At 45.9% G+C, this 27,791-nt stretch overlaps 1 protein-coding gene across 1 annotated transcript in view; it reads left to right on the top strand.

Moving 5' to 3' along the window:
* Maml3 (mastermind like transcriptional coactivator 3) overlaps nucleotides 1–27,791 on the top strand; it is a 418,146-nt gene that overhangs the window by 244,214 nt on the left and 146,141 nt on the right. The window lies entirely within an intron of this gene.

Raw genomic sequence — 27,791 nt, forward strand, 5'->3', positions numbered from 1 at the left:
GTGGTTTCATCTCGGAGTTGGAGAAAGAGAGAGAGGTTCAGTAAAAACCTTTTTTGTACATGAATGCCTAGGGATCCAACATCCTATTCCTGACTGCTGTCAACAAAATTTTAAATTCTGTTCCATTTTCCCTGTGAGGAAAGCAGGCAACAGAAGTCACATGACGCAATGTGGCATACCTCTGTAGTTTTCTTCCGGTTCATTAGCCAAGGAGTGATAGGAGGTCAGGGGTCCTTGGGCCTCCCTCTCAGCGTTTTATACCGCCTAGATGAACCGTCGGCTGTCTTAATAGGCGATGAATGATGGAAAATATGGACTCTTGGCCTTCAGAAATCAGAGAGTGAAGTGGAGAGGGGATCTTGTAGGGCCGTTGAATGTTTAAACATTTGCCATTTTGCCAGCAACAGTTGGATTTCTCAGTCACATGATTTAGGAGTATAGGCATCTCTGTCTGAGGCATTCAGCTCGATCTCAGCTCCATTTCAGCAAGAGTTGCTAGTTTATTCATAGGGGAGGGTGTGGGAGTGGGGAGGTGAGGTCTTTACTGGCAGTTGCTGTCTGTGCGTCCTTCCTCGTGGAATGCTGACAGTGTCCTTTAGGCAACTCTGCGTTTTTGTGGCTCCCACTTGTGTCCCCCATTCTCTACCCCCAGTCCCCAGCTTGATGGGAGCTACCAGGCTGGAGGTGGTGCTGGCCTGCGGAGATAGGCCTGAGCTCTGTGGCTTCAGTCTTGTTCCTCACAGCCTTCTAAGCCCCAAACCTCACAGTGTCTTCTTGTCTCCACATGACAACTTGATCTAAAGAAATCCTGTCTGAGTAAAGAAAAGTGTGACTAGGTTTTACATCAGCTGCAACTGCAAACCAGCGGGAAACGTCTTTGAAATGTGGACGCTGATATTTTAATAATGATTTCATTAAAATATATAAATTTCTATCAATGGAAATACAACCCTTTATACACTTTAACATTAAGTTCAGAAGCAAGCAAACACAGAGGCAAACATGCAAGGATGCTTTGGGGAGCCCAGATGCATCACGAAGTTTATGAGATTGCATGCCGTCAAATGATCCATTGTTAATCTTAATACAAATTATGCTTCTGCTCGGGCTGTTTTTAATGCCAGTATTTCTTCTGAGCCAAACCAAAGATGATTAATTCCAACTTGCATGTTCTGCAGACATGTGGGTGTGATGATACCCCTCCGTCCTCCGAGACCCTTACTAACCCCTTCCTAAGTAGGCTAGCTAGAAACAAAGTCTTTGCTGGAACAAGGTGTGTTTTTGTTTAGGGTGTTTGTTTGTTTTAGGGATCATTTGGGGTCCTAGTGCTTGCAAGTGGCTCCCTGAGGCCTTGGGCTGGAGGGGTCATATTTTGAAAGGGCTCGGTCAGCTGAAGCAGCATCTGGATTAAATCTGCGTGGAGCATCCCTTCCATCTCAGAGGTGCCCTCAGGGTGGACAGAATCCTTCCTGGCAAGGGTTCCTTAGAACAACTGCTTCTTAGTGCAGAGCACCGGCAGGCAAACATAGCTGCTTTTCTGTTGACGTAGTAACAGCCTCCCATTTGAAACAAGTTTTGAGATACTTACATAAGCGTGTGAGTGTCTCTCTGCAAACACACCATTTCCAGTGTTGATCTGATTGTGAACCGGTATTTTCGTAGCTCTCAATGTAGTCATTTATGCTGTGGGTAGGCACGGGGCACAGACTCTGACATGGGTTACAGACAAACACCAAATGTTAGTCCTTGCCGTTTTCTGCTTTGCTGGTAGAATTCTGATGGGCCTTGCCAGGCCCAAAAGACCATGGCCAATGCTTAGTTTTAATGAATGGCTTGAGCAATGAAATAGTATGATAATATTAGATACATTTATTTCGAGAAAGTTACACAGTTACTCATGTGGGACCAGTAGGGACTGAGGTTTCTCTCAAGAACAAGTAGAAATACCCTTACTTTCTGGGTATTTTTTTTTTTAAAAAAAAAGAAAAGAAAAGAAACAAGCCAGATGTGATTGAACATGCCTTTAATTTCAGCAGGTGAGCCTCTGTAAGTTTGAGCCCAGCCAGGAAAACACAGTGAAACTGTTTCCAAACAAATGAACAAACAAAGTTCAAGCGAGCTTTTTAATGGCTTTTATCTAGGAAATCAGCTTTGTAGAATTTACATGTTATTCCTCATAATGATCAAATAAAACAAAGGTAATTATTAGTTACATAGCAATTATTTATTTTTAAGTAAGTGAGCATCTTCCCTGCATGTGAGTCTATGTACCCCATCTGTGCAGTGCCTGTGGAGGCCGGAAGAGGGCATCAGATCCCCCGGAACTGGAGTTACAGATGGTTGTGGGCAGCCCTGCGGGTGCTGGGAACAAAACCCCGGTCCTCTGGAAGAGCAGTGCTCTTAACCACTGAGCCATCTCAACAACCCTTCTCTGTTACTTTTAATGGTTAAAAAATTGTGACCAATAGAAATATTTTGGACAGGCATATGCTATAAATGAAAGTATGGGATTAGCAAATGGTTATGCATAAGGAAATGCCCCTAATGTTAAAACAAGCACCCCCTCAAAACAGTTGGTGTGGTGTAGACTGGCTTCTACTGCTTAGTAGCCTTAAAAGGAACATCTCAATGCCAAGGAATGGCATTCTGCTGTAGCATTGTTATTTTCCTTTTTACTGTTGGCTGAATAGTCTGAATTTTCTCATGTATGCATGTGCATTCTGCCACCAGGAAAATATTTTTTAAGTAAGGAAAAAAAAATCCAATTTTAAAAGTAAAAGCCAACCTTTTCTTTCTTAGAAAGTCAGTTGGAGTCAAATTGACGTTCAGGTGAATGAGCTCATGCCCTCATTCCCTGGTTGTTGGTGTGTATTCGCTGTAAATTCCTGCTCCAGCGGTAACCCCGGGCTTCCCCCACCTTTCCCCTTCCCTCTTCTTACTACATCCTCTTCCCATCCCTTTCCAGCTTTTCTTTTTCCTGTAAACAGCTAAAACTTCTGCCCTGTAAATATCGCTGAGGTTCCTACCATAGCTCTTTGCCCCGTCTTCTCCAGGACATGCCCTCTGTGTCATTTCTTGGATCACGTCTCTTTCCCTGTACCTCCCACCTTGTAAAAATAAATTTCCGTATCCTGTCGTCATAACTGAGCCTCCTGCATTGATGTCTGGTTTTTTTTTTCTTAATGCGTACTTCTGAGATGAAACAACCAGTTCTTACTTGGCTCTTGTTTGTTATGTTTTCCTAATTTCGCTGTTTCTCGAGAACAACATCTCCGCCCCCCAGCTAGTTTTTGCACAGTGTCCAACCCTGTATCTAAAACTCAAGGCTATTTAAGAAGCCATTTGGTAAAAATTAGCAACACGTGGGCCAGAGCTGTGTTGTCAGCTGCCTGTGGGCTTCCCTGGAGAACGCATGGCCACTAGTGACTCAAAGTTGTTTCTAAGAGCAAGGAGGAGGACTGGGAAAGCCGTCTAAAAGGACACCTGTCAGGGGCGGTTTTGAACCCTTGGAGTGCCAGTGAGATGGCTGGGAAGGCAAACTCTAACCAGTGGGACTGGCAAACACAAAACAGGGAAGCAACTATGCAGAAGGGACCCAAAGGCCTGCGACCCCCCCAGCTGGCCAAGGGAGGACATGGGCAACCTAGAGTACAATTCCCGCACGGGCGCGTGCAGAGCGACCCATTTCCTATAGGTGATGTAGGCGTCTGATCCACACAGCCCTGCTGCTTCACCCGCATGTCTTCCGTGGGGGGCTCTGTGCATGTCCTAGTAGGTATGCTTTCCGCTTTTCCTTTTGTTTTTCCAAAGTGTGTGAGTTCTGCTAGTGTAAACCTGCTACCTGTGACATCGCCACAGGAAGCTCAGGCCTCCGGGGCTCACAGACATCCTGGGCATCTCTTTGAACATCCTTACCTTTACTAGCTAGAATCCTTTTTTGTTAGTTTTCTCAAAACATGTGCTTACTTTTCTCAAGAGACACATGTACCTAGTTCAGACTGGCACTGCAGACTTTTGGTTAAAAACAAACAAACAAAAAAAAAACCCGGCAGCAGCAACCCTCCCCGCTACCTCTCCAGGAAGGCAGCCACTTGATGTCACTAAGCCATTTTCTTGCTGATCCCACGGCATTTCTCTGTTTTCATTTCTACTGTAAGTCAGAACACACCCGGCCTTAAAGACATTTCTTCGTGATCCTGTGACATCCACGGTGTGGAGCAGCCCAGCGATGTGGGTTCACACCTTTGCTCAATCCTTTAAGATCTTGTGATCTTGGTGTGACTTCTTTCCTTCATGATGTGTGATTCTATGGCATGTGTTCCTCTTGTATGTGGCTGTGGGTGTGGTGTGTGCAGATACATGTCTGCCTGTGCTTGGAGGTCAAAGGAGGATGGCCAGTGTCCTGCTATGTCACCCTCCACCTTATTCACATGAGACAGGGTTTCCCACTGAACCTGTGATCCCCCTGCCTCTGCCCTCAGAACGCTGCAGTGACCGGCATGCACTGTTGAGCCTGGCCTTGACTCCATGATGGGATTTGAACTCTTGTTCTCATGCTTGGGCGACAGGTACTCTTACCCATCAAGCCGTTTGCCTACCCCTGATAGATGGCACTAAGAAATGTATTTTAACATCTGATAGTATATGTTCCTAATATATCTGGGGTTTAAGATTTTTTTAAATATTTTCTCCCTCCTTTTATTTCCTTTTATTGAACTTTTCGGAACTTCCTTTGCATTGTGAACTTCCTCGATTGCTCCCCGAGTCTCATTTCTTTTCTATTTTCCATGTCTTTGTCTTCTCATCCCTTGTTCTATTAGATTTCCTTAACCTCGTCTTCCAACCTTGATATCAAATACTTCATTTTTAATTTCCACATTTTCAATTTCTATAAGCTCCTTCGTATTCTCTGGCTTGTCCTTTATAACCTAAGAACACTAATTATCATTTTGAAATGAGGTTTTCTTCTGCTCTCTGCTTACTCTCTCTCTCTGAGGCAGCTTTTTCCTTGGGTTCATTCCGCTTCTGTAATATCATGAGCTTTTCCTTAAGCGTCTGTTTAGGAGCGTGGCGCCGTACCGGAGGTCACCTGCCCTGGGATTACTCAGTGAGAGCCCTGGGTCAGTGTCCATAGGTGACTTTCCCGTGAACAGGACAGAAGAGATTTCTAAGCTCATTGCCAACCCTAGAAACTGATCATGGAAAGGGAGTTGGTGGTGTCTGGGTTGGGGATCGTGAGGCCAGTGTTGCTAAGGACTGGGTACACTTTCACTTACACCCTCTGTTTTCATTTGACACCAGGGCTCCTGAGTCCCATAGTTTCATCTCTGTAGAGTCAGGAACCACCCATTCTCCAGTCTGGGGGAGGGGAAAAGTCTACCTCTTCTGCCCATTCCCCTGTGTAGTTCTGGGAAGATAGTCTAAACAAATTCTGTGCCCTTTAGCTATCAGACTGTTGAAACAGCCATCCCCCAAGGAACCTAAATTCCCTCAGGAATCTCATCCCCAGGCAGGGGAAAGGCTGAACCCCCACAGTGCCAGACAGAGGAGGAACTTGTCTCTCCTGAAAAGATTTCAGGCGCTCTGAACAATTTCCCAGAGCACTTAGTGGGACAGACTGAAGCTGAGCTGTGTGAGCAGGACCACACCTTGATCGTGACTGCATAGCTACGCACATCTATTTACGGCAAAACCTCCTGGATTTGGCTGAGGGAGAAGATGGATGTCACTGGATCTCTTTGTTCCTTTTTCCAATTTGGTCATGTCGAATAAATCCCCTTCTTCTGATTGTTCCAGCCCTTTATCTTTTCATTCGGGATATTGAAGATGGGTGGACAAGCCTAGTTTCTTTAAGGTTGCAGGATCCAGGCTTTGAACCTAATAGCTCCAACAGCATCCCTGCCTCCTGCCTTGGTATTCAGAATGCCTCTGCTGCCTTTGGCTTCACGCCTTGTTTGAATCTGCCACTCCTACTATATGATTGGGACCAGCTCTGTCCAAGTCGCTTTGTCATCTGATTTCCTTCTTCCAGAGTGTCACTGACATGGCGCAACTGCTCTTGCCATCTCTCTTCCTCTTCCCTCTTCAATGTTTCTGTCAATTTCACTCCTGTATCATCACGGTACTGAAGAACGCCAAGCTCATTCTAAACTTCTACGCATTTCTGTCTGAATATCAAAGGTACTGAGACTTACTGCAGCAAATTCGCATGATGGCTTCCAACATTTTGGGCATTAAGGGAGCACAGCAGACTTTGACCAGACTTAAGATACCCTTGTGATGGTGAGTGTTTGATTGTCAACTTGCTATAGCCTAAAGTCACACGAGAAGAGACTCAGTTGAGGAATTGTCTAGCTCAGGTTAGCCTGTGGGGAATTGTCTTGATTGTTTATTGATAGAGGAAGACCTAGGCCCATGGTGGGTGGCAGCATTTTATGAGTTGAGGCCCCAAACTGTGCAAGAGTAGGGAAAGCTGGCTAAGCACTAAGATAACAAACAGGCAAGGACCCACGTGTCCACTGTGCCTCAGCTTCTGATTGTGGCCAGGACACGTTAGGTTCCTGCCTCAACTTCCCCACAATAATGCACTATCTTAGTACTGTGAGCCAAATGAACCCTTCCTCAACTGTGAGCTTTGGGGCGGGGTCTTTTATCACACGACAAAACAAAACCAGGGTGATATTTGGGGCACAAGTTTTCTCATCAGGAATGCTGCATATATTCAACAGGACAGAAATACCAACATCATCCTCCAGCCACGTGGGGGTAAACTCTCATGATTATACCCGCACAGTCTTTTACAGAATCTTGAAAATATTGACTTACTTCCAGGACCGTGAAAACAATTTAGATTCTGTGACCCTGACTAAGCCTGTGGTACCCAGCAACTCAGGTGCCAGGCAAAGTATTGACAGAATGCTCATCACTGGCTCAGTCCAGGCCTCCCAGCTGAGGGGAACCGGCAGGCAAAAGTGCTCAGAAATCCTCGTAATAAGGGAAAGGTTTCTATCGATGGGTAAAATAAAACCATTTCCATACACATCCTGGAAGATTTTTTAAAATCCTGATTGACATTTTTCAGAGTCTGAGAATATGAGACCAAGAGAAAAGAGCCGAAAAGAAAAAGTTTGAGGGAAAGGAATTAGCTTTGTAATAGTGCTGTGGAAGAGAGAGGCTTTAATTGGCCCTCTGTGAGAATGCTCTTGAAAGGTCCTGGGGGGGCGAGAGGATTCCTGTTTACTCAGAGAGCTTAGAGCCCATCAAGCGGAGTTCCGGAGCATTTATGGACCTAAGAATCACCCAGGGAGGTGTTCGGGGTGCACACAGTCAGCAGGTCTGTGCTGAGGCCTGGGTGTGTGCACTCTATACCCCCACAACGGCTGCCAACTCCCTTGCCATTTTACTGTGGAGGAATGTCACATCAGAAAGCACCAGAACACAGTAAAGTGGCCTTTGTTTATTTGGTTGTCCAATATCTAAATCGGTTTACTCTTGGCCATGTCTTAGTTACTTTTCTGTTGCTGCGATGAGATATCAGGACCAAGGGATCTTATAGAAGAAAGAGTTCCCTTGGGCTCATGGTTTCATGGTTCCAGGAGGGTAAGAGTCCATCGTGGAAAGAGGTGGCAGTCATGGTGGCAAGAAAGCAGAGACTTCACATCTTGCTGCTCACACACAGGACAAAGTAAATTGGGAGTGGCGCAAGGCTTTGAATCCTCAAAGCCCACCTCTAGTGACATCTTCCAAGGAGGCTAAGCCACCCAGACAGCGCCACCTACTGGGGACCAAGCCTTCTAATGCCCAAGACTATAGGGGACATCCTCAAACAGGCAGCTATCAATTTTATAATTTTTCTAAAAAGTGCGCGCGCGCGTGTGTGTGTGTGTGTGTGTGTGTGCGCGCACGCGCGCATGTGTGCATGCACATGCACACACACATTTGGAGAAGCCAGAGCAAAACTTTTGGTATCTTCCTCTAGTCCTATCTGCCTTGTTGACTTGAGATAGGGTCTTTCACAGAACCAGAAGCCCACCTTTTGACTAAGATGGTTGACCAGGAAGCTCCTAAGATCCTCCTATCTGTTCCCACCGAAGTTAAGGCTACAGGAATCTACAGCCCTGCCTGGCTTTTTGTGTGGTGCTGAGGATTCAAACTTGGGTCCTCAGGCTTGCAGGGCAACGCTATTGCCCACGGACACATCCCCCTAGGCCCTTGTTGAGTGCCTCAGCAGGGTAACACAGTGTGTTTTCCACAGCCCCATCCTCACACACTTCTTGTATTACAAGGTAGACTCCTCCTTCATCTCTCCAAGAGATGGATGGCTCTTCTTTTCCTTCAGGAGCTCCGTGTACAGAGCTACCTTCCCCAGGATCTGTAGGAAGAAAGCAGTGGAGTGGAAAGTGCCCATGGCAAAGGCAATGTGAGGCTTGTATAGCACACTCTTGAGATATCACCCTCAGAGCGAGACTTCTCAGATGTATCTGTAGGGCCCCAGCTCTAGGTTCTCATACTGGGTAATATGAAAGATGGCATCCGGACAACTCTGCTAGCTGTTCCTGGACTTTGAGAGTGATGGAGCGTGGACCACATGCCCAGTTTCCTTTACCTCTTGCATCTTGGGTTCCCTTCCTTTCAAGCTGTACTCTTCAGCACCCTGAGCTCCATGCTAGAACCCTCCAAGGGTACTTCCTGTGTTTACAGACAAAAGGGAAAATCTAGCTTTTCTCTACAACACAAGCCTACTGGTCATTTGGTCAACAGATGTACAGAGCATTGTAAAACTTGACCAATGGACGGAAAAGGTGTCCACAACCTGTCAGCCAGAATGTGCTGCCCCAGAAAGTCCTGTCTGGAAGATAAAGGGGTTCACACATGAATGCTGGGCATTAAGTAAGGTATCACCACTGTCTTAGCGTTATTACCGCTGTGATGGGACACTATGACCCAAACAACTTGGGGAAGATGGTGTGTTTGGCTTACATACCCTAAATCACAGTCCACTGAGGGAAGCTAAGGCAAGCATTCAAACTGGGCAGGAACCTGGAGCTAATGCAGAGGCCATGGAGGAGTGCTTCCTACTGACTTGCTTGCTCCTCATGGCTTGCTCAGCCTGCCTTTTTATTTTTCGTTCTTTCCCGGTTTTTTCCTTTATTGAAATTAGATTTGTTATTGCATAGTGTTTCCTGATTACCGCATGCCCTACCACTGTTCCTTCTCACATACAACCCTCCATCCAGAGCCACCCTCTTCTGTCTTCATTAGGAAACAAACAGGCATCTAAGGGACAATAATAAAATAAAATATAGCACAAAATAGAATAGGAAAAAAACCTAACATGAAGAATAGTGCAAAAGAAGCAAGCAGAAGGAAAAGAAGGAGCCCCCAAAAGGGCAAAAGAAACAGATAGAAATGCAGAGACCAATTTGTTGGCACACTAAGGAATCCTATAAAAACACAAAACTGAAGTCAAAATAGCTACTCAGAGGACCTGTAGGGAAGTGGGGGAGAATAAATTAAATAAATTTAAAAAATAAGAAATAAGATAGATTTTTTAAAAAAAAAATAATTATTTTAAGCCTGACACAACATCATGAGGCAAGGAATCCCCAGAGATGCCTGCCGTTGAGTTGACTTTCTTTTGGCCATCCTCTCTGGTCATACAACCCATCCTTACGAGTAGATTGTGTCCCCCAGTGAGACTCCCTTGAAGGAAACTAAATTTGCATTTGCAAGTGGCTGTTAGTTGGAGCTAGCTGCTGGGTTGGTTGGGTCAGGTGTTCTTCCTCCTTCAGCGCTGGGATTTCACCTGGTGCAGACCCAGGCAGGCCCTGTTTGCCGCTTCAGTCTCTCTGCATTTGTATGAGCATGTTGATACAGAGGGCCTTGTTTCCTTGGTGTCCTCCATCCCCAATGGCTCTCACGTTCTTCCACCTCCTCTTCTGCTGGGTTTCCTGAGGCCCGATGGGAGGAATTTGATGGGACTATCCTGTTTGGGACCGAGTGTTCCAAGTCTCTCACGCTTTGCGTATCATCTAGCTATGGGTCTCTTATTTGTTCCCATCTGCTTCAGGAGGAGAATCTCTGATGATGTCAGCCTGCTTTCTTACAGCACTCAGAACCCCCAGCACTGGTGGTCCCTCCCACATCCATCACTAATCAAGAAAATGCCCTACAGGCCTGGCCATATCAGGTCTGATGGAGGCATTTTTATCAATTGAGGGCTCCTCCTCAGATGATTCTGGCTTGTGTCAAGTTGAAATCAAACATACTAAATTCTGCATGCAGCCAGGCATTAATCCGGCGCATACATGTTATCCCAGCAGAGGCAAGAGGGTATCTGAATTCAAGGCCAACCTGGTCTACAAAGCAAGTTCCAGGATACCCTGGGCTACCCAGAGAAACCATTTCAGAAAACAAACATAAAATGGGCTGGAGAGATGGCTCAGAGGTTAAGAACATTGACTGCTCTTCCAGAGGTCCTGCGTTCAATTCCCAGCAACCACATGGCAACTCACAACCATCTGTAATAAGATTTGATGTCCTCTCCTGACATGCTGGTAAACATGCATTCAGAACACTATTTACATAATAAATAAATAGAAAGAAAGAAAAAGAAAACCAAACTCAAAAAATTCTATATGCAAAGGCAGCGAGAAAGATGAGGATCAGCACAGCCTGAGCAAACACAGGAGCCCATGGGGGGGGGGCAGCTTCTAGATGGACCCAGGACGAGCAGATACTGGGTAAGAGTGGGTGGGTAGGCATTCTAGTGGAAGTAAAAGGATATTTTTTTTGTTTTTGTTTTGTTTTGTTTTTTGAGACAGGGCTTCTCTGTAGCTTTGGAGCCTGTCCTGGAACTAGCTCTTGTAGGTCAGGCTGGCCTCAAACTCACAGAGATCCTCCTGCCTCCGCCTCCATGTGCTGGGGATTAAAGGCATGGACACTGGCATTTAAGGAAGAATGTTGAGTCTGTTGTTGCAAACCCTTGACCCCAGCATCGAGGAGGTTGAGGCAGGAAGGTCATGAGTTTGAGGCCAGCCTTGGTTATAAAAGAGTTAAAGACCCAACTATGGACTGTGTAGCAAGACTGTCTAATAAACACAGGACAAAATTTTAAGGAAGAGTTCAGTGGTAGAACTTGCCTAGAATGGAAAAAAACCGCCTAGATTTGACCATTGGGAAGACTGGCACGGAGGCAGTCAGAGGAAATCATTAATAGAACTTAGTGGCTGAGAATTTGATCGAATAGAAGGGAAAGGATGTGAAGGATTATGACCATATGCTGAACATTAGGGTATCATGGCTTCTGAATGGCGTGTTGCATGTAAATCTAAGTATCAAATTTTGTCTGTTCTTTAAAAGCCATCGAAACACTTGCTATTTACCCTGCTATTCTTTCTTACTCATTCATGTTGGGTGTGTGCGGGTATGTGTGTGGGGGAGAGCTGGGGGCATGCCCATGTGTGGGTACGCCTTGCTGTGGTCAGCATGTGTGGAAGCCAGAGGACAACTTGTAGGGGTCACGTCTCTCCTTTCAGTATGTGGGTCCCAGGTATTGAATTCAGGTCGTCAGGCTTGACATCAAGTGCCTTTACCCGATCTCGCCAGCCCTTTTCATCTTTTTCTTCCGGTGAACATCTCTTATCTGGCGAGGTTCTGGTACGGGTGCCGTAAAATATGTGGAGCTCGCTCCGAACGTTTGCTTCAGCTTGTACTACTGGAGCCGCAAATAGTTAATCCTGTCTCGTGACTAGACTTCTTGCTTTTACAAGCGTTGGTTTATTTTTTTTCCCCCTGTGTAGATTCATAGCATTATGAAAACGTTTGCTTTCCTTATTTAGAACAACAATAAGTACCAGTATCATGCATTCTCTTTGCCTGGTGTTTTTATTATATTAATTGACTGTGTCTATTTTTTTGAAGAGCGTACTCCGTAAAGATTGCTCTTTAAGTGTGTAAGAACACAGCTGTAAGCTTTAAAGGTAGCTGGCTGGCCGAGGAGCATTTGCTGCCAAGGATCTGAGTTTGGTTCTCAGCATCCAGTCATCTGTAACTCCACCTCCAGGAGATCTAGCGCTCTCTTCTGGCCTCCAGTGGCACCTGCATGTGTGCGTGCTCAGGCACATGCATAAATAAAAATAATAAAATAAAGTAGCATGTCTACACCGAACACCTATTCAATTCATAGCAATTCTGAGTGCTTTTAGGAACTACTAAACTTTTCTATTTTTATAAAATAGAATAATCTACTGTATCCTACTACTTGGACATCTTCAACAGACCTGATTTTGTTCCTTCCTTCCTTTCTTCCTTCTCTTTCTTTCTTTCTTTTCTTCTTTCTTTCTTTCTTTCTTTCTTCCCTTTCATTTTTTGAGACAGGGTTTCTCTTTGTAGCTCTGACTGTCCTGAAACTTACTCTGTAAAGCAGGCTGGCCTCAAACTCAGAGTTCCACTTGCCTCTGCCTCCTCAGTGCTGGGATTGAAGGTGTGCATCCCCACTGCCCAGCAGACCTGAACTTTATGACACTATATTGTTGAATTTGATGAAATATATAAAGATTCAAACATTGTCCCACAAGGAGAGATTTCCAGTGTGGTGTCTTGACTAATACCCATAGATAAGATCTTGCCATTTTCCTACTGATTGTTATCAGCTGAGCAGAAACTGGTGGCCTCAGTGAATATCCAGACTAATAATGCTCATTCGTAAGTAGTGTATTTCCCGAGAAAGGTCCAGGCACATTCGAACCTGCATTATGCACATACCTGCGTTCTCTAATTGCTTTTAGGTCTGACCCATTTGAAGATGCATCTGGGTGATCCTACCCTGGATGCCAGCCAGTTCGCACAACAAGGTTCTAGATGTTTTCACGGGCTTCTTAGCCCCGGGACACATTCAGTGCCAGGAAGTAAGGCAGTCAGCAAAGAAAAGGATCATGTTGCCGTAAGGAGCCCCCATACCCAAACCCAATTCTCAGCAGGGCAATGGAAGCCCCCAGTGCTGCTGGCATGGTGACATGCCTTTTGTACCCTCTTCTGTACACTATTGGCCTTGGTGATCATCACATTCCACAGGAAGCAGTCTTAAGTCCACGTGACTGTTCCCGAAAAACCCACTAAGCGCGGAGCAGTCGGTTTTTCTGACCTGTGTGAGAATGAGTTACGGGCGCCACACGACACTGTGTGTGTGTGCTTGCACAAGTCCAAGCCTGTCTTGGGAAGCCGCGGGGCTGAGGAGCGGCCTGATGGAACTTGAGGCAGCTGCACACACCTGAGCACAAAGCAGACTTGGCAGTAGATGATGCTCATTTTAATACCACCCGTCAGTGTGGCAGAAAAAGCCCAGGAAAAGGCGTGGAAATCATGTGGCCTTTGCATCCTTCACAGGACTGTGACACTTTCAGATTTTCCCAATCTCTACAATAATACCACCCAATGAAAACAGTCCAAGTCACAAACGCAAGCCGTGTCTATGGGCCGTGTTACAGAAGGTGAAAACGAAACTGTGGGAACTAATTTTGATGTATTGTCATTTAACACATTATATTAAAATACGATTTTTTTCGAACATGTTATTTAAGTTAAAATGAACGCTGTTATAGTCTTTTCTTAGCAAACCTTGGAACTTGGATGTGGTCTTTAGACTTACAGCATACTGCATTTAGACCAGCTGCGTTTCCAGAGCTCCCTGGCCTTCTGTGGGTGGCAGCCCCTGAGGGACAGCAAGATGTAGGACCACATCCGAAGCAACTGCTCTGCGACCAGACAGGCAGTGCTCAGCAGCCGAGGCGAAGCAATGTGAAAAGGTTCTGTTGACTGTGAGCCTCTGCATCACCCTCTAAAGACTGTTATCCCAAACCACTGGGAATAGACGGCCGTTCCCGGTACCCTCCACCCAGCCATCTTGAGCTGCATCATCATAATTTACCTGAGCTGTTCAGATCCTGCCACAGTCCCATGAGCCTCTGGGAGCCTGGCTACCTTCTGAAAAGCAGTACCCCTCTCTGGCCCGCACCCTGTCATCAACACACACCATTTGTGAGCAGCCTTGGGGCCACATCAACATCCTGCGGGGATGAGATCAGGGACACCTGACCCCCTATTAACAAATCAGTGAGAGGGGCTGGTGAGCTGGGCTTGTTTTCCAGGGTTTTGATGAGCTTCATTAATTACATTGAGCAAGAAAGGTGGGCAGCTGGAGGGCCTCCCGCTTAGCTCTACATGAACGTGAATAATTGGCCAGTTGGCAGAGTGTTAAATTGGCGGTCTAGCGAGAGAGACTCGTGAATAAACACGGTTCCCCTAAACCACAGAGGCAGGTTTCGAGGAGAGGGCCCCCTCCCCCTCTACCTTCCCACAACCTGGGAACTTCCTGGTGTGGCCTAGCAGGAGAAGGACCTGACTGGATAGGGTGGTGACGTTGTGTGGAGTCAGCCCTGAAGCCAGCGCTTGACACCTTATCATCTGCAGGCCCAGACCCTGAGCAGTTTACAGATCCTCCTTGAACTTGAAGTTCCCAGAGAACACAGACATAATAATGGTGTTATGAGAACAGTTAGGTACTTGTTTCTGTAAAGCGTTTAGGGTGGTGCCCCATCCCACGTGAGTTACTTTTTCTGCCACTGTGACAAAATGCCCGATCCTAGCGACATTAGGAAGGGCTATGGTTTAACAAGAGATACAGCCCATGGTAGAGGGGCAGGCGTTGTAGCCATCAGCTGCACGGTGGGAGGAATGTACACGCTCGTGTCCTTGTATCTTGATGGACCAAGAGGCAGAGTAGACAGGAAATGGATCAGTGATACCTTCCCTCTACTGAGGCTCCACCTTCTCCAGATTCTCCGAACTCCTAAACAGTACCACTGCCTGGAGATGGAATGTCCTAACATGTGAGCCAAATGGTGGGCTTTTCCCATGCAAACCATAACAGGCCCTTAGTATGCATTCTGTGTGTTTTCACCTGTAATTAAAAAGATAGGAATCACTTCCTGTGATCGACGCATCTTTCAGATTCTTTAAGAAAATGTGAGTATGCTTCTGCTTTCCTTTTTTTTTTTTTTTTTTTTTTTTTTTTTTTTGGTTTTTCGAGACAGGGTTTCTCTGTAGCTTTGGTACCCGTCCTGGAACTAGCTCTTGTAGACCAGGCTGGCCTCAAACTCCCAGAGATCCGCCTGCCTCTGCCTCCCGAGTGCTGGGATTAAAGGCGTGCGCCACCACTGCCCGGCTTCTGCTTTCCTTAAAGATGGCTTCATTCATTCACTAAGTGTTCATTATCTGACTGTAGTCTGGACATCGAGCACACCAGAAGGAAAAGCTCAAGAAGAAATGTGAACATAAATATGGGAAAATCATTCGGGAAGGCCACAAAATGGTGGCTGTGTCTTTTTTTTTTCCCCCCCTCATCTTGGCTCTTATAAGGTTGTCCCTTCTTACTTCTACTACTGTCAAAACTAAAAATTACTTATTTACCATATAAAAGTAGTTATTTACCATTTAGTAAGAAAATGATACCTTTTGGTATCAGTTAGATGATATCAAAAGCAGAAAGCATCTCAAACATATGAAAATAATTCCATACCCTTTAATGCATGCTCTAGATGTTTGTAGAACCTCATTATATAAGAAAGGTCACTTGTCTTTAATAAAGTTAGGAGTTACAAAAGAGAGTGGGATTTAATTCACCTCACCTTTTGCAACTTTAAATTTTGTATTTATTTCTGATATTTATTTATTGTGTGCATGTGTGTGTGCCTGCATGATTGTGCGCACACACACACACACACACACACACACACGTGATGGCATACATGACAAAATCAGAGCATAGCTATGCAAGTCTGTTGTCACCTTCAATCATGTGGATCCTGGGATCGAACTCTGGCTGTCAGTTTGACAGCAAGCACATTTAAACTTTTAGATTTATTCAAAGCAGGTAAGCAAGTATTCCAAAATAATGAACACTTATCTTTTTTTTTTAACTTTAAAGTACTTTTAAAAATTCTAAAACTCGCCGGGCGGTGGTGGCACACGCCTTTAATCCCAGCACTTAGGAGGCAGAGGCAGGTGGATCTCTGTGAGTTCGAGACCAGCCTGGTCTACAGAGCTAGCAGGCACAGGCTCCGAAACCATATCTCGAAAAAGCAAAAAAAAAAAAAAATTCTAAAACTCAAGCTCAAAGAGAGAGAGAAAGGGAGAGAGAAACAGAGACAGAGAGTGAGCGCTTTATTGGAAAATATCTTCTTTATGGATTGCTGTGTAACGAATTTTACTGCAGACTCTGCAGCTTCCTAGGTGAAGGAGTGGTGCAGGAGCCGTGTGTCTGGAGTTCCTGGCTCTGTCTCTCACAGGTCACTCTCAAGCTGGCACTGAGACTGAGTTCATCTCTTGGATGTTCTGGGGCTCGAGTATCCACTTCCTTCATAACACCCTCAAACGACTTCAGCGTAGAAGCTTTAGTGCGTTCCAGAGTGGACTGATTTCCCTGGCTGCTCTCCAGATCTAGGGGAGAGGGTAATTCAAGAGAGATCAAGGAGGAGGCCACGGTGGCTACCGTGAGAGCGTATCAAGGTCACACACCTTCACTTTCTTCATTATTCCATTCATTAGCAGCAAAATAATAAAGGCCAGTTACTCCCTGGGGAAGGGAGATTAGATTCTCCCTTCAGAGGAGAATGTCAAGAATTTGTGAACATATTTGTGGACACTGTAATTGCCACGATGGCTTTTGACATTTCATAACGTGGTGTTGGTAAAGGAGGGCTCCAAAAGGGGAGACCTGAGCAGGCAGTGGCGGGCATGAGGGCTCGCTTGGGGTGAACAGAGCCACTGGTTCTAAACAGACTGAACCAACCTTCCTTCCTTCCTTCCTTCCTTCCTTCCTTCCTTCCTTCCTTCCTTCCTCTTTCTCCTACCCCACTCCTTGTTATTTCTTTGTTTGTTTTTTAAGACAGGGTTTCTCTGTGTAACCCTGTCTGTCCTGGAGCTCTGTAGAGCAGGCTGGCCACAGTAACAGAGATCTTCCTGCCTCTGCCTCCTGAGTGCTAGGTTTAAAGGTATGCACCACCACCTACCAACTATGCTATGGTTTTTTTTAATCCCTTCTCTTCAGGCAACTTCAGGCCTGACTTCGAAGTTATGCCTCACAGTATAGAATATAATTCTACGACTAAATGTGAAACCATTGCCTTTGTTTAAAGCAGGAAACAGAACTTGAGAGGACCTCTGTCTCTTAGTCACACCCGTCCGTTATCGACAGGACTTCTCCATTTCCCCTTTAAGAATCCTTCCCTTTGCCATCTCAGTTTTGCAGGTGTTTATGGCTTTTACCCTTTGTCCTCTGTTTTCCAGGCTAAGGCTCTTAGTTACGTTTATAACTTCCTGGTTCTGAATGTTCCTAGGCCAAAGCCTCCATGCTGGCCACACACTCATTTCTCTCCACATTTGTGTTCATTCTCAGCAAAATGCGTGCAAACAAACCCTCCGAGCCCCAGGGCTTTTCTCTCCATTTCTTCTTCAAATACAAATCACCTAGCAACATCCATCCAGGACCAACTAACTGCGCACCCAGCTGTGTTCCCATCACTGCCAGCATCACGGAGGAAGCAAAAGGCCTGGCCCCTGCCCTTAAGAAATTTATCCTCTCCTAAAAGCTGGATTTAAAAGATTTCATAAAACGATAGCAGCATGCAAGCATCTATTTATATTCAAGAGTGGCGTGTTAGCCGAGATACAGTGATTAGATTATTTTTGTTTTTCAGTGCTAGAGGTCAGAGAGTTCTTGCCATGTACGCAAACGCTGGGGTTCTGAAGTACTCTCCCACCCACAAGCTCTAACAATGTAATCCAGGACTCTTCCTTTGCACATCTCTTCATGGAAAAAGCAAGCTCTCTTTTGGATCAAGTCTACATGCGCATAGGCTGGGATTGGAGACGCTGTAACGACAAAATGGTTAACCTGAAGTTGGCACACTTCACCTAGTTCGGTGAACACTCAAGTGTGGTTTTGAAAACCAAAATAAATAAATTAAAAAATGATCGATAATCTTTAACGCAAAGATGTGCCCTGTTAATACGACCGATAATTAGCTGTTCTGGTTTTTTCCTTGTTTGAGAGATAGCAGTGCTGGGTGGGCTTGGATGTGGATTCACCTAACTTTGAAGGGAATGCTCACTGATAAGGGGTGTAGAAGAGCAGCGGGCTGGGAAGTGGGGCATAAAGGATAAGAAGCGTGAACAGAGAAGCAAGCAAGGAGGTCTTGGGTGGGCTGGCGTGGAGGAGGAAGCCTCCAGCCCTCATGACTAAAATCTAGTTTGTGATCCAAGAAGCTGTGGGCAGCCATTTCAGGCATCCAAAAGGAGCTGAGGCCTGTCTTGATCAAAGTGATTGGCAGGAGACACGCTAGGATACAGCACACCTGGGACAAAATAATTGGGATCCCACTGCATGTCACTCTGGATATAGATCCAAAGAAACAGTCCCAGAAGAGGGAAGCGGCCCTGGGTGGCATTGAGTGTAAAAGGGAGATAGTCTCATTTGACTTCAACACCAAGTGGGCTTGAAACACTGAAGATGGCCCCTTTGCTGGGGAAGAAGAGCTGACCAAAGGAAGTAGCTGTCAACGTTATTTGGCTTGCGAATATATTCAGTTAAGGCCAAATTCCATGAAGGAAGAAAGGGTTGTGTATGGATCTCATAATCATCACTTCTATGCAAACCTGCTTAAGCAGTTATTACTTATTGTATATGAGGGGGAAAATATGTGCGTGGTGTGTGCGTGGTGTGTGCGTGTGTGTGTGCGTGTGTGTGTGTGTGTACACACTAGTACCACAAATGTAAAAATATAGGTTTAGCTAGAATTATTAATGACATAAATGCTAAGCAAATGAGAAATATATGGGATGTGTGTTACATGAATATATATGCACATGTGTATTTTTCTATATCTTTGTATGCACACACGTCTTCTTAAAAATCCCTAGTTCTGAGTAGGTAGATTATAAGTATTTTTTTCCTTGTTTTCTGGGTCTTTGTTGTCTTTTCCTTCATTTTTCCTGCCTATCTGAATTTCTGGAGTTTTCTAGCAAACCGCATATTATTTGTAAAGGTTTGAATTAGGGATACAGTATCTCGAGTCCTTGATGAAAAGAGAGCTAGGAAGAGAATCTTGAGAGTCAGAATTTAAAACAAGAGCGAGCCTAAAACTAATGGTTTTGTGATGAGAAAACTAAGGCCCTGGTAACTACTATATTTACATAATTTCTTACACTAATTTTAATCTAAGTAGAGATTAAAATCTTTGTCAAAGAGAAGGAGGGAGAAATTCTCATCTTTCCAAACTTGAGTGGACCAAAGCCGTGTTCTTTACCCAGTGCACCTTTGACCCTATATGGAGTTAGTTTTGATTTTTACCTCTGGAGGGACATGGACATTAAGACTGCTCCTGGCATCTAGTCTGTAGAAATCAGATATGCTACCGATTATTCACGTGTAAGACAGCTCCCACAGCTAAGAATTGTCTACTCAGCATGCCAGCAGTGCCGAGGTTCAGGAACGCTGATACGGAGTGAGGGGCGTCTTGCTGAAATATTTGGTGCCAATATCTGTGCAACGCACATGACTTGAATTCTTTGTGACCCTGAAACTTGGGCGTCAAGCATTAAGACGACTGTCCAGGGTCGTACAGTCAGCTCCAGACCTAGACCCCAAAGAAAAGGCTTTTAAATCCAAATCTGAGCTTAAAAACATCGTGCAGGTTTGCCTCCCTGTGGACACCCATGGAGGATGATGGGTGGAGAAAGCCACCTGATGTCAGCACCTTACTGGCCTCATTTTCCCACCTGTGCCTTGGACGTTAGCGCTTCCGCTAGAATGCCATGGATAGACCGGAAAAGACCTCTATGTTCCCTTCTCTGTCTTTGTTCTTCACTCTTCCTACCATCTCACCTACCAGGTAGATGTCTTGCTTTCAATAAATACTGTTATTTTCTGTTGGACTCAGGTAGAGTGTGGTAGCTGTGTGTGTGTGTGCTGTTGTATTTCTGGTCTGTAATTCTTAGGGTCATGGAGGAAGCAATGCCAAGGTGTTTGAGGGTGAATACTTTCCAGCCTGACTTTGGCCAGGACCTAGGCAGGTATTTTCACACTCCTCTTACCCAGGTTCCTAGATTTATCTTTCCCTCCAGATAAAGAATTCTTGCCTGCAACAAGCATCCTAAATGCGCCACAGCCTCCTTGTCATTTTCACAGAAGGACACTGCATATTAGAACAACAACAACAACAAAAAATCATCGATTTTGGAAAGCTGAGTTCCATGGGGCCTTGAAAACATTGATTCCCCGGCTCCATGGGTCTCATTGGCTTGCTGGTCGAGAGATGGGGGAGCTAAGTCCCCAGTAACTTGTGAGCAGCCACATGCTTCTTCTCTGCTGCCAGTGTTCACCCCGTCTTTGCTGCAAGCTAAGGTTTTTGCAGGTTTTGTCTTACCGATTCTCATGGTGATGAGGCAGAATTGCGACATCGCACAAGGGCTTCCATCTGCCAGCTTCTGCCAGCTCCTTGCCATGCTTCCCATACAAACATGAGACTGAGACAATTTATTCCAATGTTGACATGTAAGAAAGAGCACCCCACCCTTTCTGTGGCTCCCCTGGGATCACACAAGATTATTTTGAGCAATAAAATGTCAACAGTAATAAATAAAATTGGGAAGGAAATTTGGATAAACCTGTGTACAGGAAGGGACTTATTTTAGCATTTGCTTCCTGTAGCTTTACTGTAAGAATGGTGTGTCTTTCCAGATCCAGTAGCAGCCCTCACAGAGAAGAAAAATGTGTTTGAATCATTTCTCCTGTTTGGAGAAACAAACCGATTCGTTATTTTTGTATATCCCATTCTTTAAACACAAAGTTAGGCAGAAAGCCTACCTAGTTCTTCAATTCTTCTTCTCACTCCCTCACGAAGACATCATCTCCTTTGTACTGCAGGAGGTCAGGGCTTAGGAAGGTCGTGTGACTTTCCCCCCAGGGTTGCTTAGGTAGTAAAAGGCAGAGGAGCAACTTGACCTGAACTCAGGCCCTTTCAGTGCAAGACCAGACTTTCCTTCCCTTCTCTGTGAAACTATCTTCAGCCTAAATGTAAGTGTTGTTTTCTCTCAATGAGCTAGCAGCATCTCACACATTAATTTACTCTTGTAGTATTGAGGTGGGTGATAGAATGAAAAGGATTCATATTGGACGAATCCTGCACCCTGTCAGAAACAGTCCCCCCGATAGTGGTTTAAAAGTATGGTTACGCCGGGCGGTGGTGGCGCACGCCTTTAATCCCAGCACTCGGGAGGCAGAGGCAGGCGGATCTCTGTGAGTTCGAGGCCAGCCTGGTCTACAAGAGCTAGTTCCAGGACAGGAACCAAAAGCTACGGAGAAACCCTGTCTCGAAAAATCAAAAAAAAAAAAAAAAGTATGGTTACTTCACAGTCATGCACACACACATACACACGGGTTGGGGTTCATACATACCTAACTCATCCTTAGGAAGAGTGTTTTGTTAATGCTGGGAGGATGGTCTCTAAAGGAATTTGAAGAGAAAGAATTCAATCCCAGAAGAGTCATGATGCTGTGTGTTGGTTCCAAGAGTCAGAACACTGATTATGTGTGCACTTCCAGGAAGTCAGGTCATCCCATCCGTAAACGCCTATGGAGGGTAGTGAGCAGTGGCCGCGGCCAACACAAGTACCAGGATTCAAATGTTCGCCCATTCACTAGCCAGATGTCGAGACTGTCTCAGCTTGTCTTCTGTACTCGTAGTGGAAGTCAAATGCAGGACCTCGAGTGTGCTGAAAAAGCATTTAGCACTTGAAATCCACCCTCAGCACCTCCCATATGTTTTAACTTCTACCTTCTTACTTACGACACAGGTATAATGTACTCACTGGAGAGGTGGAATCGTGTGTGTGTGTGTGTGTGTGTGTGTGTGTGTGTGTGTGTGCATGTATGTGCATGTATGTGTGGGGGGGCATACGTGGAGGCCAAAGGACCACCTCAGCGGTCACTGCTCAGGATCCACACGTCTTTTCCTTTTCTAAGCATGTATGTGTATGTGCACACGTATGCGTGCTTACATGTATGTGGGCAAGGATAGAAATTTAAGTGTGTGGGAAGCCTGAGGTTAATGTCAGGAATCTTTTTGATCACTCTCTCCACATTCTCCTTCGAGGCAGTGACTCTCAGTTGAACCCAAAATTTGCTAATGTGGCTAGTCCTGCTAGCCAGCGTGCTTAGGAGAATCCCACCTCTGACTTCCTGGTGCTGGACTCATGGGCAGACTGCCAGGCCCACTCGCAATTGTATGGATTCTGGGAATGATTTTATGTTTGTGTAGCACATGCTCCCCCCCCCCCCCCAGCCATTTCTCCAATTCCCCACCATGGTTCTTGTTTGTTCATGTGTTTTTATAGTTTGTTTTGTTGTTTGTTTTGAGACAGTGGCCTGAAGTTCACAAACAGGTTAGGCGTGTTGGCCAGAGAGCCCCAGGGATCAGCCTGCCTCTGCCTCCCAAGTACGTGAGATGATGCAGGATTATAAACTGTGCTTAGCTTTTCTCACATGGGTTCTGAGCATAAAACTCTGGTCTCAGGCTTACACTGCAAACACTTTTACAGACTGAGCCATATTCCGGGCCCCAGATGCAATAATAAATATAGTCTCAGACTTAATCATTCCTCATTGCCACGATCGTTCTTGGTCATTTTAAATAAGATTGGAGACATAGAAACTATTTTGCTGAAAGAGTCCAGATTTGGAAGCAAACAGATTCCTGGTTCAAATCTCAAACTCGGTGTCTAATAACAGTATGCCTGAGGGTAAAGTCTCCAGTTTCTTTGTCTTTGAAGGAAGCATTGCATATGCGATCCGTTCTTTGTATGCCAAAGCAGCTCAACAACTCTTAGTTTTGACTTTTGTTTTCTCTTTACTTGTACATTATTTTCAGGAAACGTACATGAAGCACGGTTGATCAATGCTCAGAGACAGATATTGGAGTTCAATCTGAAGGTCAGAAAAGCAAAACAGCCAGCCACTGGCTCTTACCTCTACCTCAGTCCGAAATGGCCATCCTGCCTCCAGGAACCTCAGAAAGAGACTGAGACTGAGAGCTGTCTCCTTCCGTTTTATAATCCTCTCTAGTTCTGGGATTAAGGGTGTGCACCACTATTGCCTGGTTTCTATGGTAAACTAGTGTGGCTGCTGGGATTAAAGGTGTGTGTCACCACTGCCTGGTCTGTAAGGCTGATCAGTGTGGCTGTTTTACTTTCCTGATCCTCAGGCAAGCTTTATTTATTAAAATACAAATGAAATGCCACTCCGCATAGATCCACTCCAGTCTCGCATGAGCTAATGACTTCTTGTGTTGGAAGTAGCACATTGCTTGAGCCAGGTGTGGTGGCTCATGCCTGTAATCCCAGTCCTTTGGGAGACTCCAGCTAGAGAGCCATGAACTCAAGGCCAGCCCAGACTACACAGAGATGGAGAGATGGTGCGCGTGCATGTGTGCGTGCGTGCGTGTGCATGCGTGCGTGCGTGTGCATGCATGCGTGCGTGTGCATGCGTGTGTGTGTGTGTGTGTGTGTGTGTGTGTGTGTGTGTATGTGTAGGGAGGGAAATAAAAGTAGCACATTTCTTTGAGAATACAATAAAAGCTGCAGGGAAAAAAATAGCCCAAAAGTCTGCACTCCTTCCCTGGGTGAATGTGGATGCAGTTATGAGAGACTCGGAGGTCACAGGTGGAGGTCCCCTGGGTCAGGTCCAAGAGGGTAAAGCACATCTATGGCAATCCAAACGTAATGATTATTTGGTTTGTAAAAGGATTTATCGCCACGCTCCTGTTGCAAGCCTCCCAGTGTCATTAAAATCAGATCCCATTTACAGAAACCCACTTTATTCAGAACATTGCAAGAACACATTTATTTCATTAACGGAGGCAAGCCTCTTTTAGCCAAACTTATTTATCAAATGCCTATTATGCGCCTAATAAGAGGGTGGGTGTGAAGGCGAACAATGCGAGCTTCCCGTGTGGTCCCTGCCCTCCGCGTTTCCTCTCTAATTGGAGAGTCAAGTGAACAGGCGGTGTGAGATGTATTAGCGCTATATGCTGATATAATCAAGTCCTAAATTGTGTATGCTCGTGTGGGTGGGCGCGCAAGCCTCACGTAGCATTCTCTGACCTTGAATTGTACACAAATCATTAGCGTCAAACTGGAATTGCCAGCGGCTCCCCCACCCTTCGTCTTTGCTTGGCCGGCTTCCATCACAGTCTCTCGCTCCGTCTGAAGCACAGTTCAGAAAAGAGGGGTGAAATAATACAGTGACGAAGAGAGAAAAATCAATACAGGGGGGAAAAAAAGAGGTCACTGTGTGTCTGCACTTAGTGCTGCGGATGGATTCCGTACTGGGCAGAGGCTGGCTTGAAAGCACCCAGGCGCCATGAAAACCTCTCTGGGGACACCCAGCGACTTCTCTTTCTTGTTTACCAGTTAACCACTGGGCCTTGTCAGTGACTGACCAGGGAGAGCTAGAGGAGATGGGCCACAGGAAAGGGGCTTAAAATCCTGGCCCTGACTATTCTGTCCTCGAAGTCCAGAATCCATAGTAATGTACTCAGCAGGCACATGAGAACCTTGCTGGGGGGGAGGGGGGCAGGGGGAGGGGTAGGAAGACAGTCATGCCCCAAACATTATGGAAGCCAAGGCAGGAGTACAAATACCATATACCTTGTATTTCATCCTTATGCGTTGAGCCGAAACCCCATTAAGTAAAGTTTGTTCAGTTGACTGTCCTTGACAAATCTACCTTCATAGAGCCAGCTAAGGCCAGCTTTGAATGTGAAATGCATGCCCAGAGCTTCACTGGGCTACTCTGGCTCCCTGCTCCACCACAGAGGCCTCCCCCACTCCAGGGTCCATCACAAACACCATCTCATTCTGGGCTAGCGATACATACATTGCCAGTGGCAAAGGGCAGACCTCAGGGAGCAGACTTGTAGAGAAGTGGGTTTGGCGTATCCCAATCATGGTCTGAAAGAGGGGACAAAGTCTCTTACCTGGACCCCGCAGACCATGGCCATAAAAGGGCCCGGTCCATCAAGGCATCTAAAGCAGAGGGCCAGAGCCAGAATCCTAGAAGCACAGCTCTAGAGAAGATGGGAGATTGAAGCACAGTCCTCAAGATACTCAGTTTGTGTTGGGGGAGGGGGGGAGGCAAAGGGAGAAAAGAAAGAAGACCCCAGCCCAGCTCTACAGAGATCAGGCCTCTTCATGTGCTACTGTGTTTAAAGAATGAACAAAAGACACTTTTAGAGAGGCCAAGAGGCTCTGTGATTCAGTGGCAAGGAATATGAAGGCACAAGAATGATGGCTCACAAGCTAAAAGCAGGGATGACGGTAATGAATTCTTCCCAAGGTCATCTGGCTCCATCTTATTTCTGACCCTCCCCCTCCTGCTGGATGCTGGCCCCAGACTCCTTCACCAACAGACATCCCACCTGGTCATGTCCCCCAGAGAAGGACAGAAGGGAAGGTCCATGTTAATTCTCAAAACAGCAAAAAGAGAGGATAGCTGTGTAGAAGAGCGAAGTTGGAACAGCTCACCGACAGTCTAGCCAAATGGAGAAAGGCTAGCTACTGCATTTCAAGCCATGCTATTTGGGGAGCCCAAGAATAGGCATTTTCAGTCATGCCCAAATATACTGTGCAGAGCTGCAGAAAACCCTAGTGGTAACTCAACGTTCGAATCTGTCTCCATTTCCCAAATTATTTCGTTTTAGAAACAAAAACACCAAGTGATCTACGAGGGATAAGTGGGAGGACCAAAGTAAAGCTTGGTGGCACAAATCAAGACCCAGAGTTCTCCGTTGTCCTAAAAGCACCCCTGCCCATGCTTAGCCTCGTCCACTGTCAGCTCAGAAGTAAGCTGCTAGAAATTCCTTCCAGTCCCTCCCTCCCAAACGTGCCAGAGGCAGCAGTGGGAACAGAGTAGACAGTTGACTTGCGGTGTGCAGGAGCTCATCACTGAGCCCAAGGAAAGCCAGCTGGCCAGCTGTGAGCAATCAACAATTCTGAACGTAAGGCTAGGATCAGGAACAGGCTTGTCAGGGAAAGAGTGAATGAGCCTCACAGCGGTTTAGCTCATTCTTTGGGATCTGCTGCCTTGCTGGTCCCCTATCAGGTCTGCATGACTGTCCTCCACCTGGTCTGTATTGCCTCGCACCCTAGAATCATCAGTGGGGCTTCGAGTTTGGCCTCCAGAGCCCCTGCTTCCTCTTCCTGTGTAGACAAGCACAGACTTACCACCATTTATCCAGCCACCTATTCATCCCTATGTGGTGGACTACAAACCGTCTCCTTTGCCAGGTCTTGTGCCCTGGATACAGATTCAGGAAAGGGGCAGATCCACTCTCAGGCAGCATAGCTGGGGAACAGCCAGATCGCATGTAGCCCACGGGACCGCAGGCAGGGGTAGAGAGCAACATGAGTGGGCATGTTCGAGGTTCAGTTCTTGTCTTCCCAGAGGAAGTTATTCACTCAAGAGACGCAGACAATTTAATTTACTTAGTAAAGCAAAACCCGTGTTCAAATAAGAGACTGAAGACGGCTGGCCCCGAACGAGTTCAGTGGCACAGGTTTGTGGATTTCTAAGGAAAGTTTCACAAATATCCGTGAGATAGATGACATATTCATGGGATAAATAACTCGTTTGCTTTTCCAAATCGTAGATGTTTTAGAAAAGCCCATGTGGACTGGAGAGTCTAAACCACGACGCAAGTGGACTTTCAGTGATGTCAGACGTTTTGATGCTGTAGCCCCTTCGTGAATCCACCCTGAGACAAACTGAGAAAGTGTGCTAGTATCTTGGTTTCTAATCTTGTGGGACCAGCCAGTTGCCACTTCAGTGATGTTTGGCCACAAGGGACATTTTGATCTAAACCACAACGCAAGTGGACTTACAGTGATGTCAGACGTTTTGATGCTGTAGCCCCTTCGTGAATCCACCCTGAGACAAACTGAGAAAGTGTGCTAGTATCTTGGTTTCTAATCTCGTGGGACCAGCCAGTTGCCACTTCAGTGATGTTTGGCCACAAGGGACATTTTGATGGTGAGATGGAGAGATACTGAGGCCCCTACGTAGTTTCCCTGGTTATCTCCCGTCTAAAGACCTGTCTCCCAGTTAGGCACGCCGGAGGAAAGTAAGGTGGGAGATGATTATCAAAAGATGTGGAAATTTGTCAGACTAGATGGGCGGAGCAGCTGCCGGGTTTAGAGTAGGGGAGACTAGAGAGGCACATGGGACTTCTGTGCCTGAAACGGTGACTTCCACACTTGCTTGCCTTTCAGAAGTGTCTGCAATATTTGAAAATGTCAAAGCCCAGGCCACATCCTAGCCCAGTGAACTCATTTCTGAAGGAAACCAAGATAGCAGTATCTTCTGAGATCTCTGGCGATGCTTAAGAGAAGCATTGGTCCAAACAGCCGATAAGTATCTAACTCTGTAGTAGAATCAGCAAGGGCGTCTAGGAGGAAGGTGAACACATTCATTTCAGGAAAAAGCAACTAACTATCCTGAAGGCTTGTCGAGTGGGCAGTACGGAACATAGGAAGGAACAATTGGACGGTGGGTCTTGACTGACATTCTTAGGGGACTTGCCCTTGGCTCACAGAAGAGCCACTTTGGTCAACTTTTAATGTCAGGTTGAGTTTAGTCTGCAGATTTCCTGTCTGTAATGGGGGAATTTATAGTATCTTAT

The sequence above is a fragment of the Microtus oregoni genome, unplaced genomic scaffold (assembly GCF_018167655.1).
Source record: "Microtus oregoni isolate MIOR12 unplaced genomic scaffold, Mior012 000010F_ref0000083, whole genome shotgun sequence".
Lineage (NCBI taxonomy): Eukaryota > Metazoa > Chordata > Mammalia > Rodentia > Cricetidae > Microtus > Microtus oregoni.